The following is a 22579-nucleotide window of genomic DNA, read 5'->3' as shown; positions in this document are numbered from 1 at the left end:
CTTTGACATATATACCTATAACTTATAATGCTTATACAAGTATCGTATAAATATGTATTTAATCACTTTTAAAGGGCTTATATACATAAAACAATATAAGTATATTTACAAAAGATAGCTATATTTGAATCCTCGTTCCGTTTCCTCAAGATTTCTACAAGTATATCTAGGGTATATGTACCCGCATCATACCCAGCATCTATACGTATTTACTATTAGTATATACACATCAAATCAATATTCTAACCAGCCCTATATTCTGCCCTCAAAGAGAGGTAACCTTAATTAGATGCTAGTATGGAAATTTACACAAGATTACAACATAAAAATTTGTCTTTGTCTCCCCCCATTTCACGCCATATATGGCCTTTCCCCATTTCATTTCTAGTTCAATTTTCTACTTCCATTTTCTAGCTAAACACACACACTTTCATAAGCCTTAAACACCTTAAATATATCAGCAAATAACCATGAAGATCTAGCCTCAAAAACAAGCTTTAATCATCATAAGAAAGTTTGATCAAGAACATATCAAGATAACCTTCCAAGTGTACAAGTTTACTTCCAACCTTTCGATCCAACTTCACCACTCTTTAGGATCAAGATTATTTCCTATCTTTTCTAGTAGCTTTATCCAAGTAACTTGAGGTAGTAACCTTGTTCATAATCTTATTCGATTCATATTCATATAGCTATCTTATTTTGGGTTATAAATTATAACAACAAGAACATAGTTTGAATGATTTCAAACTTGTTCGTAAACTAAATAGATCCATCTAACTTGAATTTTAAAACACTTCAAGACCTATAATATATCATAATGATATGCTAACTTAACAAGATACAACTTGTTTTTACAAAGAACACCTTAAAACTGAATCTACGTCGTCGGAGTGCAACCGGGGGCTGTTTTGGGTTGGATAATTAAAAACCATCTTAAACTATGAAATGGAAGTTTATATTCTGGAAAAATGATATTTCTTATGAATATGTTAATATATAAAAATCTCATGGTATAACTCAAAGTGTAAGTATTTTTATAAAAATGATCATCTAGATGTTGTTTTTATGATGGAAATGATCACTTTCATAAGATTCACCCAAGTTTGACCTATAACCTGTGATTTCAAATATAAACCAAGGTATTTACAGTTCATATTCATAAATAATGACTCGATCCAAGAAAGTGGAAAGTTGAATCAACAAAAACGGAGTTGTATTGAAGAAACTACGACTAAAACAAAATCGGGTATTCGAAGCTAGTTTAGCTACGAAAATATTTTGACTAAAACCAAACTAATCATATCTTGGCTAATTAACATGATATTTTATATATATTTACTCATGATTTGATTTTACATATTTCAGGACCACCCGTAAACAACACGAGAATATTAATTATAAGACCTCATGATTGTACGCAACACGTCATTTGACAACACGGTACTTTATGTACGCAACATGTCATTTGACAACACGGTACCGTGGGTCGAGATTAATTCCGATCAATACGAATACGATGGGGTCTTTATTTATTTTATTGAGCAACTAATTGTGGACCACTAACATCAGACTGCTAACTACGGACTAATTGATATTAAAAGTATTATAATTATATATGTAACAATTATTTGAAAAGAAAATATGTTGATATATTATATATATATATGGTTAGGTTCGTGATATCTATCGGAGACCAAGTCGTGTTAAATATCTTCATGTCAAAAGTGAGTATATAGTCCCACTTTTAAACTCTAAATATTTCGGGATGAGAATACATGCATTTTATGATTTACGTTATGGACACAAGTGATTAAAAATATATATTCTACGTTGAGTTGTACCACTGGCATACTTCCCTGTAACTTGGTAACTACTATTTACATGCGGTATTATAAACGTGAATCCTGTCGATAGAACTATCGGGCCTAACAACCCCAACCGGACTGGACTACCAGTATTCAACGGTTGCACAGTACTTCGTTTCGGTGACTACACTTGGTACAGTGTAGTGAGATTTCATAATAAAAGGAATATGCGACGTTGATTAAATATTAAGTATGGTTATCAAGTGCTCAACCACTTAGCATATTTTTATTAAAATGTTTATGTATATGAAATCTTGTGGTCTATATTTATAACGCTGCTAGCATTAAACCTATATCTCACCAACTTTATGTTGACGTTTTAAGCATGTTTATTCTCAGGTGATAAACCATTTTTCTTTCTTCCTTTCGACAATCTTAAGCAACCCTCACATTGATTCCTCATACTACTCGTGAACCTCCTCCCTCCACCATCAACACCCTCTCTCACCAACCACTACCACCGTCACCTTAAAACACCTGTCATCTCCGGCAATACACCACCACCGGCTGCCATGAACCACCACGAAACCTCCATCATAGCGCACCATCCATCTTGTTGTTACTTGATTTCTGCTTGGCAGCCCTCGTGAACTGTTGCAGCTGCTATTTTATGTTTCTATTCTCTTTCTCGTTGAACAACACCATATACAACCACCACCTTCGTATTCATTATGCTGCTACTACTCCTATGCTATTGCTACTCCATTTTAAAACTCGATAAAGTGATACAGTGACGATTACAATAAAGAAGAAGATGAACAATGTGAGAGAGATGATGACCGTGATGTTTTCCTGTTTCTGGTCCCCTTTATAACTCAAGTACTAAAATTCATTTGACTTTACTAAACTTAAATCAAATAATAAGTTAGGATATTTAGTGGGCTTAGAAAATTCAGACGTTGGGCCTGAAGCTCCCTTTCATATAGAATATAAACGTCACATACTCATTGGTGTCATTGCGAGGTATTGACCTCTATATGTGACATTTTTAAAAAAAATCTGCATACGTTTTTATGATACAAACCATAATCTTTATTATAACCAAAGGCTTAAACAACATAATAAGGATTATCGTTTAGCGATAATCTTAGTCTTACAAACTTTACATTTGATAATAACAATACGGTTTCCAATATATTTCACATTACAAATCTTCTGATATGCAGTTTTATTTTTGACACAAATATGCATACTCCAAATCTTGCTTAAATTCGGCATAATGCAGTGGAAGCTTTTATTTATCACCTAAGAATAAACATGCTTAAAACGTCAACATAAAGTTGGTGAGATATAGGTTTAATGCTAGCAGCGTTATAAATATAGACCACAAGATTTCATATACATAAACATTTTAATAAAAATATTCTAAGTGGTTGAGCACTTGATAACCATACTTAACATTTAATCAACGTCGCATATTCCCTTTATTATGAAATCTCACTACACTGTACCAAGTGTATTCACCGAAATGAAGTACTGTGCAACCGTTGAATACTGGTCGTCCAGTCCGGTTAGGGTTGTTAGGCCCGATAGATCTATCAACAGGATTCGCGTTTTACAATATCGCATGTAAATAGTAGTTACCAAGTTACAGGGAAGTATGTCAGTGGTACAACTCAACGTAGAATATATATTTTTAATCACTTGTGTCCATAACGTAAATCATAAAATGCATGTATTCTCATCCCGAAATATTTAGAGTTTAAAAGTGGGACTATATACTCACTTTTGCCTTGAAGATATTTAACACGACTTGGTCTCCGATAGATATCACGAACCTAACCATATATATAATATATCAACATATTTTCTTTTCAAATAATCATTACATATATACTTATAATACTTTTAATATCTATTAGTTCGTAGTTAGCAGTCTGATGTTAGTGGTCCACAATTAGTTGCTCAATAAAATAAATAAAGACCCCATCATATTCGTATTGATCGGAATTAATCTCGACCCATGGTACCGTGTTGTCAAATGACGTGTTGCGTACATAAAGTACCGTGTTGTCAAATGACGTGTTGCGTACAATCATGAGGTCTTATAATTAATCTTCTCGTGTTGTTTACGGGTGGTCCTGAAATATGTAAAATCAAATTATGAGTAAATATATATAAAATATCATGTTAATTAGCCAAGATATGATTAGTTTGGTTTTAGTCAAAATATTTTCGTAGCTAAACTAGCTTCGGATACCCGATTTTGTTTTAGTCGTAGTTTATTCAATACAACTCCGTTTTTGTTGATTCAACTTGCCACTTCCTTGGATTGAGTCATTATTTATGAATATGAACTGTAAATACCTTGGTTTATATTCGAAATCACAGGTTATAGGTCAAACTTGGGTGAATCTTATGAAAGTGATCATTTCCATCATAAAAACAACATCTAGATGATCATTTTTATAAAAATACTTACACTTTGAGTTATACCATGAGATTTTTATATATTAATATATTCATAAGAAATATCATTTTTCCAGAATATAAACTTCCAATTCATAGTTTAAGATAGTTTTTAATTATGCAACCCAAAACAGCCCCCGGTTGCACTCCGACGACGTAGATTCAGTTTTAAGGTGTTCTTTGTAAAAACAAGTTGTATCTTGTTAAGTTAGCATATCATTATGATATGTTACAGGTCTTGAAGTGTTTTAAAAGTCAAGTTAGAAGGATCTATTAAGTTTGCGAACAAGTTTGAAATCATTCAAACTATGTTCGTGTTGTTATAATTTATAACCCAAAATAAGATAGCTATATGAATATGAATCGAATAAGATTATGAACAAGGTAACTACCTCAAGTTACTTGGATAAAGCTACTGGAAAAGATAGGAAATAATCTTGATCCTAAAGAGTGGTGAAGTTGGATTGAAAGGTTGGAAGTAAACTTGTACACTTGGAAGGTTATCTTGATATGTTCTTGATCAAACTTTCTTATGATGATTAAAGCTTGTTTTTAAGGCTAGATCTTCATGGTTATTTGCTGATATATTTAAGGTGTTTAAGGCTTATGAAAGTGTGTGTGTTTAGCTAGGAAATGGAAGTAGAAAATTGAACTAGAAATGAAATGGGGAAAGGCCATATATGGCGTGAAATTGGGGGAGACAATGACAAATTTTTATGTTGTAATCTTGTGTAAATTTCCATACTAGCATCCAATTAAGGTTACCTCTCTTTGAGGGCAGAATATAGGGCTGATTAGAATGTTGATTTGATGTGTATATACCAATAGTAAATACATATAGAAGCTGGGTATGATACGGGTACATATACCCTAGATATACTTGTAGAAATCTTGAGGAAACGAAACGAGGATTCAAATATAGCTATCTTTTGTAAATATAATTATATTGTTTTATGTATATAAGCCCTTTAAAAGTGATTAAATACATATTTATACGATACTTGTATAAGCATTATAAGTTATAGGTTTATATGTCGAAGAACGTTACATATAGTTATCGTTTTGAAAACTTAAGTTAGTAGTCTCAAAGTATACTTATAACTCATTGTTATTAGTACACAATGATATGTTAAACCATCCTTAGATCATGTTAAATATGTATAAATACATATATGTACACAATCGTATAATTATCGTATGTTACATAGTTCGTGATATCATAGGTCAAATTGGACGGTCAAACGTTGTGTAAAACTCTTTTCAAAAACACAAGTCTCAACAATTTGGATTGCTTATCATGTTGGTAATGTTTAATTTATGTAAATATTAATCTCATATGTATAAAAAGATCGGAAAAATCTGGGTCATTACAGTACCTACCCGTTAAATAAATTTCGTCCCGAAATTTTAAAGTTGTACCTATTTTGCGTTCTCAGGAAACAAATGTGGGTACTTTTGTTTCATATGATCCTCTCGTTCCCAAGTAAACTCGGGACCCCTTCGAGCATTCCAACGAACCTTAATGATTGGTATGTTGCTCTGCTTGGCTGTTTAACTTCACGGTCCATGATTTCGACTGGTTCTTCTATGAATTGTAGTTTCTCGTCGACTTGGATTTCTTCAAGAGGAATGGTGAGGTCTTTCTTTGCAAGACACTTCTTAAGGTTTGAAATGTGAAACGTATTATGTACTCCGGCGAGTTGTTGTGGTAACTCAAGTCGATAAGCTACCGGTCCAATGCGTTCGTTGATCTTGAACGGACCTACATACCTTGGGTTCAGTTTACCCCTTTTGCCGAAACGTATTACACCTTTCCAAGGTGACACCTTTAGCATAACCATGTCACCGATCTGAAACTCTAATGGTTTCCTTCGGACATCGGCGTAGCTCTTTTGGCGACTACGGGCTGTTTTCAATCTCTCCTTGATTTGTACTATCTTCTCAGTAGTTTCGTGTATGATCTCGGGACCAGTTAATCGTCGATCTCCTAATTCATTCCAACAGATAGGAGATCTACACTTCCTTCCATACAGTGCTTCAAATGGTGCAGCTTTAATGCTCGCATGATAACTATTATTATACGAGAATTCTGCTAATGGTAGATATTTATCCCATCCGTTTCCAAAATCGATCACACATGCCCTGAGCATGTCTTCAAGAGTCTGAATTGTTCTTTCACTCTGCCCGTCAGTTTGCGGATGATATGCGGTGCTCATATCCAAACGAGTTCCCAGGGCCTCCTGTAGTGATTGCCAGAACTTTGATGTAAATCTACTATCACGGTCGGATATAATGGAAATAGGTATTACATGTCTTGAAACGATTTCCTTTATGTATAATCGTATATAGTTTCTCCATTCTATCTGTTTCTTTTATAAGCAAGAAATGTGCAGATTTGGTGAGACGATCAACTATTACCCAAATGGTGTCATAAACCCATGCAGTCTTGGGTAACTACGTGATAAAATCCATGGTAATACCGTCCCACTTCCATTCTGGGATTTCTGGTTGTTGAAGTAACCCTGACGACTTCTGGTGTTCTGCTTTGACTTTGGAACAAGTTAAACATTCCCCGACATATGTTGCAACGTCTGTCTTTAAATTAGGCCACTAATAATGCGTCTTAAGATCTTGATACATCTTTCCAACTCCAGGATGTATCGAGTATCTTGTCTTATGTGCCTCGTTCAATATCAACTTCCTTAATCCACCCAACTCTGGTACCCAAATACGTTTTGCAAAAAATCAAATTCCGTCTTCCCGTATAACGAGTTGCTTCTCATACTTCTTCATTATTTCATTTCCTATGTTTTCCTTAGTAAGAGCTTCTCGTTGAGCCTCTTTGATTTGTGAGTTGAGATTCATGCGAATTTTTATGTTCATCGCTCGTACTCGAATTGGCTCTCGTTCTTTTCTGCTTAGAGCGTCAGCCACTACATTCGCTTTCCCGGGATGATAGCGAATCTCACAATCATAGTCGTTTATCAGCTCGACCCACCTATGTTGCCTCATGTTCAGCTGTTTTTGATCAAAAATATGTTGAAGGCTTTTATGATCGGTAAACACAGTGCATTTAACCCCATATAAGTAGTGTCTCCATATCTTCAATGCAAACACTACTGCTCCCAGTTCTAGATCATGCGTCGTATAATTTCGCTCGTGAATCTTCAATTGTCGGGATGCGTACGCAATAACTTTCTTTCGTTACATAAGGACGCAACCAAAACCTTGTCGCGAAGCGTCACAATATATCTCAAAATCATCATTCCCTTCAGGTAACTATAAAATAGGCGCCGTAGTCAACTTCTTCTTCAGTAATTGAAATGCACTCTCCTGCTCAGAAGTCTATTTGTACTTCTTCCCTTTTTGCGTTAACGCTGTTAATGGTTTAGCTATTCAGGAAAAATCTTGAATAAACCTTCTATAATAACCGGCTAAACCCAAAAATTGACGTATTTGTGTTGGTGTCTTAGGAGTCTCCCATTTTTTAATGGCCTCAATTTTAGCTGGATCAACCTGAATTCCTTTGCTACTAACAACGTGGCCAAGAAATTGCACTTCTTTCAACCAAAATGCACACTTAGAAAATTTGGCGTATAACTGTTCTTTTCTTAACAATTCTAATACCAACCTTAAATGCTGCTCATGCTCTTCTCATTTTTGGAATAGATAAGAATATCGTCAATGAAAACGATAACAAACTTATCTAGATACGGACTACAAACTCGATTCATGAGGTCCATGAATACAGCTGGCGCATTCGTCAATCCAGACGGCATGACCAAAAATTCGTAATGACCGTATCGTGTCCAGAAAGCAGTTTTCAAAATATCTTCTTCTTTGACGCGTAGTTGATGATAGCCCGATCTTAGGTCGATTTTCGAATAAACACATGATCCTTGAAGTTGATCAAATAAGTCATCAATTCTCGGTAGTGGATACCGATTCTTGATAGTTAACTTATTTAATTCACGATAATCTATACACATTCGGAAGGATCCATCTTTCTTCTTGACAAATAAAATCGGAGCTTCCCACGGTGAAGTGCTCGGTCGAATGAAACCACGGTCCAGTAATTCTTGTGACTGGCTTTGTAACTCTTTCATCTCAGACGGTGCAAGTCTGTATGGAGCACGAGCCACTGGTGCAGCTCCTGGTACTAGATCTATTTGAAATTCTACAGATCTAAATGGAGGTAATCCCGGCAACTCTTCGGGAAAGACTTCAGGAAAATCTTTTGCTACAGGCACGTCGTTGATGCTCTTCTCTTTTTCCTTTGTTTCGACTTTATTAACATGTGCTAAGATAGCATAGCACCCTTTCTTCAAGAACTTTTGGGCTTTCAAACAGCTAATGAGTTTTAGCTTTGAGTTACTCTTATCTCCATAAATCATTACTGGCGTTTTATCCTTACGAGGAATGCGAATTGCCTTCTTGGCACACACAACTTCAGCTCCTATTTTGGACATCCAGTCCATGCCGACTATTACATCAAAACTTCCTAATTCTACGGGTATCAAATCAATTTTAAACATTTCTCCGGCTAAATTTATTTTACAATCACGGCAAATTTTATCGGCTTTAATTAGTTTACCATTAGCTAACTCAATCATGTACTTAGCATCTAGAGGTAATGATGAACAATTCAATTTAGCGTAAAAGTCTCTACACATATAACTTCTATCGGCACCAGTATCAAATATAATAGATGCTGATAAGTTATTAATGGTAAACGTACCCGTAACAAGCTCTGGGTCTTCACACGCCTCTCTAGCATTAATAATAAATGCTCTTCCACTTGCAGATCCGTTATTCTTCTCTGGATTCGGGAACTGACTCTTATAATGACCCTGTTTCCCACACCCATAACAAGTAACAGTGGCCAAGGCAGTTCTATTTGCATTGGTGGCAGGAGTCTTGGTGTCATTTGTATTTGTTACGGGAACCCTACAATCTTCAGTAAGATGACCCCTTCGATTACAATTGTTGCACACCACATTACAATAATCAGAGTGATGTTTGTGGCATCTGTTACATAAAGGATTTCGTCCCTTGTAACCTGAGCTTGAACCACTACCCGCACCTTGCGTGGTTTCTTGTTTCTTGTTGGATTGTTGATGATTACCTTCTCACTTTCTTTTGTTTTCCGATGTTTTGACATCGTTGTTCTTATCCAGAATAATCTGATCCATCAACTCATTTGCCATGGTGATGGCTTCATGAATAGTCTTGTGTTTCGATGATGTAACATTTGCCTTAACATTTTTAGGCAAACCATCTTTGTACAGTTCTATCTTCTGTTCTTCGGTTGGTACCAATTCGGGACATAGCAAAGCTAATTCCATGAATCGCTTATTGTAGTTGGTGAGTTCAGTACCAACAACTTTCAGGCTTCGTAATTCAGCTTTCAACTTCCTAACCTCGTTCCTTGGACAATACTCGTTGATTAGCATTGTTTTGAATTCTTCCCATGGAGTATCATAAGCTACATCTCCTCCTACGGCCTTCACATAGTTTTTCCACCACGTGAGTGCAATATCTTGTAAGGTGCACGATGCATACTTGGTCATGTCCTTCTCAATACAACCACTAATTTTAAACACAGACTCAATCTTTTCGATCCACCGGGTTAAACCGACCGGTCCTTCTGTTCCACTGAATGATGAGGGCTTGCAACCTTGAAAAGTTTTGTAGGTGCATCCCACACGAGGATTTGGGTTAACTGCAGCACCTCTTGCAGCCTCGACCCATAACATTCTATCGTTCACTCGCTGATTGATGTGTTCCTCGATTTCTTATTCCGTCATTCGGTTCAATCGCACCATATTCTTCAATAAGAATGAAAAAAAAGAAATAATTATTCACATGGAATATTATAGATGTAGTGTGTATTTACAGTACATCGTAGTTTATTAATAATATGAACCAGTTATTATTATAAAAGCTTTTTCTGCTTATTAGCGTTTTATAATTATATCTAGGGTAGTACCTACCCGTTAAAGTTCATACTTAATAGCTTAGTACGGAAATCAATTACTACCACCAAAATAATACTCAACCATGGAAAATTATTGCATTTCACACTTCACTCTTTTACATATGCTTATCTTACATCAAACATCAAGCAAACCACACTAGTAATATTATACAAAACGTTATATGATCCCATGGTTTAAAACAACGGCGCATCATTTAGCCTATATCCCAAAACGTTTGTGTTCAGGGAATCGCTTAACGCTAATCCTAGCTGTCTCCCTACGTTTTGGCTGAGGGGCCGAAGAACTGGATGCCGGGATAGAACTAATAGGAATAGCGGGACTTAATAATTCACGAAAAAAAATAATACGGATATTTACAATAATTCACGAAAATATGTCCATGACGGGACTTGAACCCTCAACCTCTTGGTTAAAAGGACCACCACGATACCGTCAGGCCAATAGCCGTTTGGTAATTAAAATCCATGTTGACTCCTTCTTTCCTTGTTTCTCTCGGATCCGGATCCTGGGTCAAAATCCTAACGGATCATCCACCTCCGGCGGTTGTATCGAATTGTCCCTGTGCATAATCGAAGGTCCGGTTTAATCGAATCATCCATGTGGTTGTTGAAATATCCATTTATTGAAAATCGATTTGTTAGCCTATGTTTCTATTTTTGTTTGTGATTGTATTTTTAATTTGTATTTGGTGGATTTTTGTGATTGTGATTGTAATTGTACTTAGTTTGTGATTGTAATTTTGATCCAGCTGGTTTCTGGTTTTTATTTGTTATTGTAACTGAAAATCGATTTGTATCTAATGGGTTTGATGGAGGTTGAGGTGGTGGTGGTGAATCTAGAAGAAAAGAATTTTAATGTACAAAAAAGAAAAAGAATTAAAATTGTTAGGTTTATATGAATGAGGAATATTCAAATGAGACCAAGTTTTAAGTTGAGATTCAAGGGACCAATCAGATTGCGACACGTGGCGCGATAATCACATGTGATTGGAAAAAAAATTCAAAAAATTGTTTTTTTTCGAAAAAAAAATTTCAAAAATTTTTTTTTTCGAATTTTTTTTTTTCCAATCAAATGTGATTAAATTTGACATGCAGTAAATCACATGTGATTGAGCATGCCAATCACATGTGATTGTAAAACCCAATCACATGTGATTATTGCATGCCAAATGCAATCACATGTGATTGAAAAATAAAATTCAGTAAAATGACGAATAATGACGAATTTCACTAAATTTGTGCTAAAACCTTCAAACACCAAGTTTTGGATCAAAACTTGATCAAATCACCGAATTAACGTCTAAAATTTTGAAGATATGATCACGAAACGCTAACAAACTTGATCAAATCACCGAATTAAAGTATGTTTCCAGTTGAAATTTTTTTTTAAAAATTGTAATTTTTTTTAATCACATTTGATTGGATTTGATATGCAGAATCACATGTGATTGAGTTCCACAATCACATGTGATTGACATGTGATTGGGTTTTACAATCACATGTGATTGGATTTGACATGCTAAATTTAAAAAAAAAAATTCATAAAAAAAAAATTTCGAAACTTTTTTTTTTTTAAATTTAAAAAAAAAATTTTAAAATTTTTTTTTAATTTTTTTTCCAATCACATGTGATTGTCGCGCCACATGTCGCGCTCTGATTGGTCCATTGAATTTCAAGCAAATTTTTGTTTCAAATGAATACAACTCTTATATGAATAAAGAAAAAAGAATGTGGAAGTTCAACTACAAAAAAATCAAATGGAGTGGATCTGACTTTTTGAGTTGAGAGAGGAAGAGCATTGATGGTTTAGAAATAAAATGAGCAAAATACCCTCACTTGCATTTAGGAATGTTAAATTATAATAGAAAAAATTAACGACGTCACTATTTTTGTTATTTTACCCTTAATTTCACACTTTTTCAAATCATAGTCATTTTCAGTACTAAAGCACGTAATTCTTTTCAGGATTATCAAAATTATATTACCTTTATTGACGAATTATGTAACTTATGTTACTTTTTCAGATCATTTGCACTAGTTTATACTCCCTCCGTCCCAATTTAATAGTCCACAGACAAAAGGGCACACAATTTTAGGAAATTCCACTAACTTCATTTATTCACCAATGAAATATTTTCTCTCTCCAGATCTACCAATCAAATATCCTCTTTCCTTTCTATTTATGAAAGTGGACTATTAATTTGGGACATCTCAAAATAAAAAAACAGGACTATTTAATTGGGACGGAGGTAGTACAATGAATAAAAAGTAGCATGTAACTTTTGTTCTTTTTAATTATGTCATTATCATTTGTTAGGTAATAAGGGCAGGGCTTGATTACAATAAAGTGGGATATCTGAAACCAAGTTTCATGCTTTATTTCTTTCAAATTTCAAAACGCAAGAAGCATAAGTTAGAAACTGGGTTTTGTAAACCGGGTTCATCATGTAATCTATAGTTAATATTTAATATTCAATTCTACAATGATGATTTCATTATTAGATTAAATCTCTTGCTAAAAAAAATCAAAAACAAAAAGAAAAAATCCTAAGCATAGTGGGTGATGTCATTAATGACGTACGTCCCGCCATGACCGTCACGTGAGACGCATGGCGTACTTCTTAGCTGGACGTTTAGCTTAAATTCCTGATTGCATTACACCTAAGTCAACGCTGTCTTCAGGTCATGATTGTTCTCACGCTACGCCACCCGTAGCGTACCGTTGAGTGTTGACTTAATCTGCTCAGTCGCTTGTCCACCCGACAAACCAGGAGAACGTGGAGCAGTTAGTGGGCATGATTAGAGGATTCCAGGAGTGGTAATCGTGGGTTAGTGGACTGATGGTAGTTACCTAGAATAACCGCCATCTTTCTCCTATAAATACTAGCCATAATCAATCATTTACAACACATTAAAAACAATCAGCATTCACTTACCATTAATGATCACTTTGATTAGTTCACCTTGGAGGCTCGGCAAAAGTCAACCACCACAACACCCTTCAAACCCATCGCGTTAACCGGAGGAACCCCTTCCGAAGGTTAGTCACAACAATCTTTTGCACTCAGGTCAATTTTGACTTGATCACTTGGCGCCATCCGTGGGACCGTTTGATCAATACTTTTACACAAGATGACAGGCGATTCCAATCCGTCAACAACCGCCAACACTGGCAAAGAACCGTACGATCCTTTGAATCCCACTAACGATAGCGGTTACGAGACACCAGACGACTCTATCAAGCGTACTAGGTTGCAATTCGACGATGATGATGAGGCCAATAAGCGTGACGTCGAGGGGACAGGAACCCCGAAAGCCAACTTAAGCCAGCTTAAACCCATCGGTGGCGAAGAAGCGATACGTTTTTTGGCAAAAGGAGGATTTGTTTTACCGTCGCTCATGTCCAAAGGCGGCGAAAAACCAATTGATATGTCCAAAGTTTATCCACGAAGTTCTACACGTTCAGCGTCAGAGACTGGTAAGAGTTCTGGCAAAACCAGAGAGGAGGCACGAAAGGACTTAATCGAGAACTTAATTCTAGCCGCACCGGAATCCATGAGCGCTCAGGTCGAGCAGCCTGGCGTGGCGGATAACATGTTGAACAATTGGTACGCTATGATGGGAGACAACGTTAAGTGAACGTTTGAAGTTTCCGCGACGTCGGAGAAGTTCCCGCCGTCCTTACTACCCCTCTCACGCTAGGGATGTATGACGGCACCACGGATCCGGAAGACTTTCTACAGCAATTTGAACACGCCGTCAAGACGCAGCATTGGAATAGTTCGACGGCGTGCCACATGTTCCCAGGACAGCTACAAGCCGTCGCGAGAGAATGGTTCGCCAAGTTGCCTGCCTTGAGCATATCCAGCTACACCGACCTCAGAACTAAGTTCGTGCAACGTTTCCAGAACTTTAAACGCACCGAACTCACTCACCTGGATGCGCACAGCATCAAGATGAGGACGCGTGAATCCCTGATAAATTTCACTTCTCGCTTCACGACGGAGTGCCAAAAGATCCCCGATCTGCCTGAATCACAGCAGATCTCCGCGTACATCATGGGAATCTGTCAAACCCGTTATTTGTCGTTAGTAAAGTCGATGCGGCGTAAGCTGCCGAAGACGTTCATTGAAGCCGTGAAAATGGTAAAGGATTATGTACGTTTCGAGGAGTTTGCAGATGCTGCTGTTGGGGACCACAGCACAACGGACCGGCACGATAAAGACGATAAGGGAAACAGCAAAGGCAACGCAGGTAACAAGTACAAAGGAAGTGGAAGCGGCAATAACAGGGGTTACGGGCGTTCCAGCCACAAGTCTGACCACCGTAACAGCTATCGTCCTTACGAACGGTACGCCCCAAAAAGGTTGTCGGCAGAAGAGGAGTGTTTGATAAGATCGTTGTCGAAAATGCCTAAGGAAATTCTGACAACGGAGGAACTAAGCAAAGATTTTCTGTCGCCGAAACCAATGCAGCCACGCTTCCCTGTGGATGAAAGTAAGTGGTGTATCTTTCATGAAGATAAGGGGCATGATGTGGATGACTGTAGGGAACTTAAAAAGGTGATAGTCGAATGATTGAAGCTTGGGGAATTTTACCATCTGAAGACGTCACGTGTTAAAACCCTCGGGGCAAAGAAATTTTCTTGGCAAAGAGGAAAAGAAAAAGCTCCTGAAAAGCACATCCACATGATACAAATGTGGCAAGCATGTCACGTTCGAAAGGCAGAAGTTTTGGAGGAATGGGAATGTGCCCCTTTCAGGTTTCCTGCTTTTTGGAGAGTCTGTCCTACCGATTTTCCCGTGACAATAACCGCCACGGTGGGACGGTGCAAGGTCTCCAGGATTTATGTGGAGACAGGAAGCGCCGTTGACGTCTTATACGAACATTGCTTCTTACAGTTACCACAGGATGTGTGCAGGATAAGTTAAAACCACCGCTTCATCCCGTCGCGGGTTTCACAGGAGAAACCACTTGGCCTTTGGGCCGAATAAATATTGATGTTACGTTAGAAGAAAACGAGAAGCGGTGAACAGTAGCCCTGAATTTCTTGGTCGTTAGAATCCAATCGAAGTATAACATTATCATGGGACGGGAAGCGTTGTGTGAATTCGGCGCTATAGTTTCTACGGTACACGGAATGATGAAATTCCCAACCCCGTTAGGCGTTGTAACCGTTTACTCTAATCAAATACCGGTTGTAGGCCAGGTCGAGCAGCCACTACAGCGGACGGCACCGGTTGAGCATGAGGGGAGTGTCATTATTAACCATTCCTTTCCCGAAAAGAAGGTTCAGATTGGGCAAACGCTATCCGATGCGACGAAAAGCGCGTTATGTGAACTTTTGGCAAACAACGTCGATGTATTCGTGTGGCAAGAGTCTGATATGACGGGAGTACCCCGCACCGTAGCAGAACATCGCTTAAACGCTAACCCAAGTATAACTCCTGTGAGGCAAAAGAAACGGGGTATGGCTCCGGAACGTAGCGCCTTCTTAAAAAACGAGGTAGAAAAGTTAGTACAGGCAGACATACTACGTGAGGTTAAGTATCAGACATGGGTCGCTAATCCAGTATTAGTCAAGAAGGCGAACGGCTCGTGGCGAATGTGTGTCGATTTTAAAGACATCAATAAGGCTTGTCCCAAGGATAATTATCCGTTGTCAGAGATAGATTGGAAGGTAGAGTCGCTGGTGGGTTTTCGTTTCAAATGTTTCCTCGACGCTTACAAAGGATACCACCAGATCCAGATGGCGGAATGCGACGAAGACAAAACCGCGTTCCACACAGATCAAGGCATTTTTTGTTACAAAAAGATGCCCTTTGGTTTGAAAAAAGCTGGAGCCACGTATCAGCGCGTCATCGACGCTGCGTTTAGAGAACAAATTAGTCGAAATGTGGAGGCATATTTTCATGACCCGTCCTAATCCATCTGGACGAAGTCCATTTCGATTACAAACGATTCACAAAAGTTGATTACATCGCGAGGTACTTGACCTCTATATGATACATTTTACAAACATTGCATTCGTTTTTAAAAGACAAACTTTCATTACATCGACAGTTAATAGCATGCATACCATTTTATAATATATCAAACTATAATTGACTTAATAATAATCTTGATGAACTCAACGACTCGAATGCAACGTCTTTTGAAATATGTCATGAATGACTCCAAGTAATATCTCTAAAATGAGCAAATGCACAGCGGAAGATTTCTTTCGTACCTGAGAATAAACATGCTTTAAAGTGTCAACCAAAAGGTTGGTAAGTTCATTAGTTTAACATAAATAATCATTTCCATCATTTTAATAGACCACAAGGTTTTCATTTCCAGTTCTCATAAATAAGCGTCCCATGCATAGAGACAAAAATATCATTCATATGGATTGAACACCTGGTAACCGACATTCACAAAATGCATATAAGACTATCCCCATCATTCCGGGATCCTCCTTCGGACATGATATAAATTTCGAAGTACTAAAGCATCCGGTACTTTGGATGGGGCTCGTTGGGCCCGATAGATCTATCTTTAGGATTCGCGTCAATTAGGGTGTCTGTTCCCTAATTCTTAGATTACCAGACTTAATAAAAAGGGGCATATTCAATTTTGATAATTCAACCATAGAATGTAGTTTCACGTACTTGTGTCTATTTTGTAAATCATTTATAAAAGCGCATGTATTCTCAGTCCCAAAAATATATATTGCAAAAGCATTTAAAAAGGGAGTAATGAAACTCACACATATAATTGTTGTAAACAGTTAATAAAATATTTGCATGTATTCTCAGCCCCAAAAATGTAAAGAGTAAAAGGAGATCAAATGAAACTCATACATATAATTATTGTAAATAGTTAATAAAACATTTGCATGTATTCTCAGCCCTAAAAATGTAAAGAGTAAAAGGGAATCAAATGAAACTCACCATACTGTATTTCGTAGTAAAATACATATAAAGTCATTGAACAAGTGAAAGGTTGGCCTCGGATTCACGAACATATATTATTTGTATATATTTATTTGTTGGTCAATATTTGTTCTAGCAATTTAGGTTAAGTCATAGTGTACCACAATCCTAATGCTCGAGACTAATAAACAAAAGTCAACAAAAGTCAATTTGACTAAAAATAATTTCCAAAATTTATACGTGATTATTATATATTTTAAATATCGTCGTTTTATATTTTTAAATATTTTTAAAAGATTTTTAAAGTAAATAATATAATTTATTTATAAAAATATATTTTTATATATTTTAAGTAATAAAGTTTATAAAGTTCATTTAATATCATAAAATGTTATGATAGATTTTATTAAGGTAATTATATTATTTGTGTTACATATTTATTTGATATAATACTATTGATAATAATAATAAGTAAAAGTTGTATTATTTTGTAATAATAATTATTATTATTCTATTGATAAAAATATCAACTTTAATATTTACTAAAAAAATGATATTATAAAAATAATGGAATTTTATATTAATGATATAAAATAATAATTTTGTAAAAATGATAGTTTTGATATTAATAGTACTTTTAATAATAATAGTGATAAAATTAATGAAAAACGAAAATTTTATCTAAATCAATATCTTACGATATTTGAATTTCATCATGATACTCATACTCATTATTTCCTAATTAATTTTGTTAATAGTTTTTAAATCGTCTTTTATGTCGCGTTCATTTTAATGATAATAATAGTAAAAATAAGTGTTACTATCATTAGTTTAATTATAATAATACTAATAATAATAAATGTGATGATAATATTAATACTAATAACTATTTTAATGATAAAAATAATAATAGTACTAATTATAATTTTAACGATAATAAAAATTAAAAAAATACAATTTTTAATGATAATACTTTTTAATGATAATAATAATAGTAGTAATAATAATAGTTTTGATAAAAACCAGAACGACGATAATAACGACTATAATAATAATCATTTTTAATAATAATATCAAAAATTCAATTGACTATATCTTCTAATCCGTTCATCGAAACCATTCGATATCTAAAGGAAAAGTTCTTAATTTTTCACTAGCTTTCCAAGGACATGCATATCTTATACCTTATCTCAATCACAGGTGTAACTAATTCAAGATTCAACATAACCTATCTAAGGGCAATATCAAAAAATACAAGCATGCATAATCCTATATTCTCGAGCACTAGTTAGGGATACACTATTAGTATGTAAAAATTTATTTTCGAGTAATCACGTATCAATATTGAGATTCAATATTGCAGGAAAGGTACGCAGATGCAACGGAGACGATAAACACTAGTTTGACCTCACGAGCATACCCCCGAACAATACCCATAACCTCCATAGCTATAACCCATAATTTCCTTAGCCCTAGCCAACTCGCAAAACCCGTCTTGAAATAATTGGTTCATGACTTCGTCGTAGTATTTTATGTATAATACTAATAATAATAATACTAAAAATAATATTAAGTTTAATAATAATAATAATAATTATAATATTAATAATATTAATAATAATAATAATAATAATAATTATAATTTATATATATAGAGAGGAAGAGATGCGAGAGAGATAGATGAATGATGAAAAAATGAATTCACAAACTCAGCTCGTTCGATTTTTAAACACACTTGACACCACCTACCACCTCATGCGATTGCATGAGTTTGTGAGGGGCCTCTCATGCAATCGCATGATGACCAATTCCATCGCACAAATTTGATTACAAGCTGCTGACACATATGTTACTTAACATAGTTATAATGTATATATATTATTTTAATAAATAATATATTTAATCTTTAGAATTAATTAAATATTATATTACATTTACGCTCATGGTAAAAATATAATTTTTACAAAATGACACGGTCGTGGTCTCACGACTCATGTACCACTTTCGGTTTTTCGAGCGCACTCTCGTACATTTAGAAAACTAGCCTTTTTCGTTATGCGACGTGTACTTTTAATAATAATTTGACTTTTTATCAAAATTTACTTTGTGAAAATGTATCTTATAAAACTTGAGTGTTGTGGTCATTTGCTTCTATAAATCAGTGACTCGTTGTTTACCAAAATATACTATTTTAAATTAGGACGTTTTATGACTAAGTAAAAATATATAGTTACATATTTAGAAATATAAGTTTGTATCCAAAATCTTTTATTTAATAGTATAACATTTAGTTTTTCAAAACTATTTATTTTTTCAAAGTTTATTTTTATTTTGCTTAGAAAGATAGTTTAACGCGTAACGTTTTCAAGTTAATATATATATACATAAACATAACTAATCATATACGTTCATTTAGTGGTTCGTGAATCATTGAAATTTAGTCGAGGTTAAATGCATATATGAATATAGTTTCAAATCCTTGAGACTTAACATAACAAACTTTGCTTATCGTGTCGGATTAATATAAAGATAAAGTTTAAATTTGGTCAAAAATTGCCGGGTCGTCACAGTACCTACCCGTTAAAGAAATTCCGTCCCGAAATTTGGGTGAGGTGGTCATGGCTAACAATAAAAATGTTTTCATGACGAATATGAGTTGATAAATTGAGTTTTATCATTATTGAGTAATATGGATAAAAATAACTCGATTATTCGAAGAGTACGAATGAAGCTATCACCAAAGGGTGAAATAGGAAAGTAAAGATCCATCTTAACTTTTGACAGAGTCAGGGTTGATTTCCGGAATTCAAGGGATTTAAAGGAAATCTTCTAAATCTAAAATATTTGATTCTTCGACGAATAAGAAAATTAAGATTCTCTAATTAAATGCGGAGATCTGCCTTGATTTTTCTATCAGATATTTTACTATAAATTAACTTCTTCCATTCCGTTACTTTTACCATTCCTATACCTAATTCCCAAATTCAAAAGTTTATGAAAATGCTAAATCCAGTTCTGATCCTTGTCCTTATTCTTACTATCACAACCATCATTCTCCTTTTCCAACTTTCACCAGGAGAATTCTATTTTCTTCCACTTCGCCCTTGGTGTTATATTGTTTTTAATTCTCCCGTGTCTCTATGTTGCGATAAACATTGACATACACGGTTTGTAATTTATGTGTTGTTATCAGGCTTTATATTCTCCCTTATATTTCGAAGTCCCTTCTTCTGTTTTCCATAATCATTGTCATCCCCAATTAATGCTCTCTTTTATTTTCTGCGATTTATACCCCATATTCTATTTTGGAGTTTTGTCCATTCGTTTCTTCTTCTTGCGATTAAGCACCGCTTGTAATGGTTCAGAATTCACAGATTTAAACTTCGGAATGAACATTGTTAATGTTCTAAGAAGGAAATCGTAATGGCACGATTTGATTTGTCAAATTACCAGAATCACTGAGAATAGAACTATCAAGAATATATTTTCTTGATATGTTCGGAGGTGAAGTAGAATGAACGAGTCGTGTAACATGGCATATGATGATGTTATGATCTGTGAATCATCACATTCCATTAGAAACTCAGCATGACTTACTGAAATATAATCACGTTGATCAAGTGTCATTATATTATACTAACTCATGCATCAATTTCCAACACTACTTCAAAAAACATTCATAATTTAAACTCGAATTTTAAAGAATTTTAGAAACTAAAGTAGTTTCCTTTATGATGTAATATAGATAGCACGAAGAGATAAATAATTTCGGACGAGAATATTTATGAAAATATCTTCAGAAATATCGAAGATATTAATGATGATATTTTGGAATTTCTAAGTTCGATGGTTGATGAGGAAGATTTTCCGCAAGATTTTAACATGAGTACGGAGCAAGATATTCGTTGAAGGTTTCATCGGATCCAGAATTACCTGGATTCTTTGAATATATGGTATGGTCCTTTTATTTGTCCTTGGTCTCCTTCGTGGTTAGCTCAATCCGTTTTTCAGTTCCAACTTTTCTGAGCTTTTCCAACATACTATTCTTTATCATCAAACTTCTGATGATTAAGGTCGTTTACGGTTGTCTATAGTTTCTGCTGCTTCATTCAGCTTTTTCAACATTCAGAGTATTGATTTGTGACTGAGTGCTTTTCAGAATTTCAGAATGAGAGGTCATAATTCTAAGAGATAAATGTCATATATATAACTGTTGATGTAGATATGCTGTGAGTTTTCAAAGTACTGATTGCTGATTCCCGGTAATTGGTATGGCAGTTCTCGTTACTATATGTGGATGAGTATATGATAGGGTTTCAATGAATAAATATAATGATTTGTCAGAAAGATTTAAGTCGAGAAGAAACGAGGTTGCTGGTACGTCTGCTGGTAATATGGTGGAATATAAAAGAATTCTCCTGTATCAAAAGGGTAATCGTATATATCAGGATTATAGTAAGGCTACTTCGAATGAAAAGTCGAAGTTGACTTGCTGAAGCTGTGACAAAATTGGCTACTTTGGAAAGTGATTGTAAGGTTATCTTCGGTAATAACAACGCCAAAGAAGTTAGCACAGATATGTATTAAACATTTAATCAAATTCAGAGTATTTTTCAGGTGCATAACTATATGCATAAATCTTTTCTTCCGTAGATGAAGTGCGGTTGGTTCATCCTCTCGATTAAGTTGTTTTCAAGAATTATGAAAGGGTTGAATGCAGATTGGAATCGTCAAGATACAAATGAGGTTTAAGATGAAATCAAGTGGCAAACTTGAAGAATTGTTTAGTGTCATATGTTATAATCAATATTTTAATTCATTTTAATTTTCCAATGATGGTAGTCCTCAGTTGATAGTCCACAGTTAGCAATATATAATATTCGAATTTATTAATATGTATCGTGACCCGTGTACATGTCTCAGACTCGATCACAACTCAAACTATATATATTATTGTAGAATCAACCTCAACCCTGTATAGAGAACTCGATCATTACTGCATATAGAGTGTCTATGGTTATTCCAAATAATATATATAGATGCGTCGATATGATATGTCAAAACTTTGTATACGTGTCCCGATATTTAAAGTGCGTAAAATAAATAACAGACATTAAATAACGATAAATAAAGTGCGTAAAGTAAATAACAGAAATTAAATGACGATAAATAAAATTGCAAGAATGTAAATTGCGATAATTAAATTGCGATAAATAAATTGTAATCAGTTAGCTAGGAACAGTTAGCGTGGATTCTTAACAAAATTTCTCATAGTTAATTTGTTGGTTTCTAACAAATTTTATTTTGTCCAATGTTTTCTTCTTTATGCCACTTGTTGGATTCTGATAAGTCAAAATCCAAATATGAAATTGAATAAAAATGGTTATTCT

Source organism: Rutidosis leptorrhynchoides, chromosome 1, assembly GCF_046630445.1.
Source record: "Rutidosis leptorrhynchoides isolate AG116_Rl617_1_P2 chromosome 1, CSIRO_AGI_Rlap_v1, whole genome shotgun sequence".
Taxonomy (NCBI): Eukaryota; Viridiplantae; Streptophyta; class Magnoliopsida; order Asterales; family Asteraceae; genus Rutidosis; species Rutidosis leptorrhynchoides.
This window is presented reverse-complemented; position numbering follows the sequence as displayed.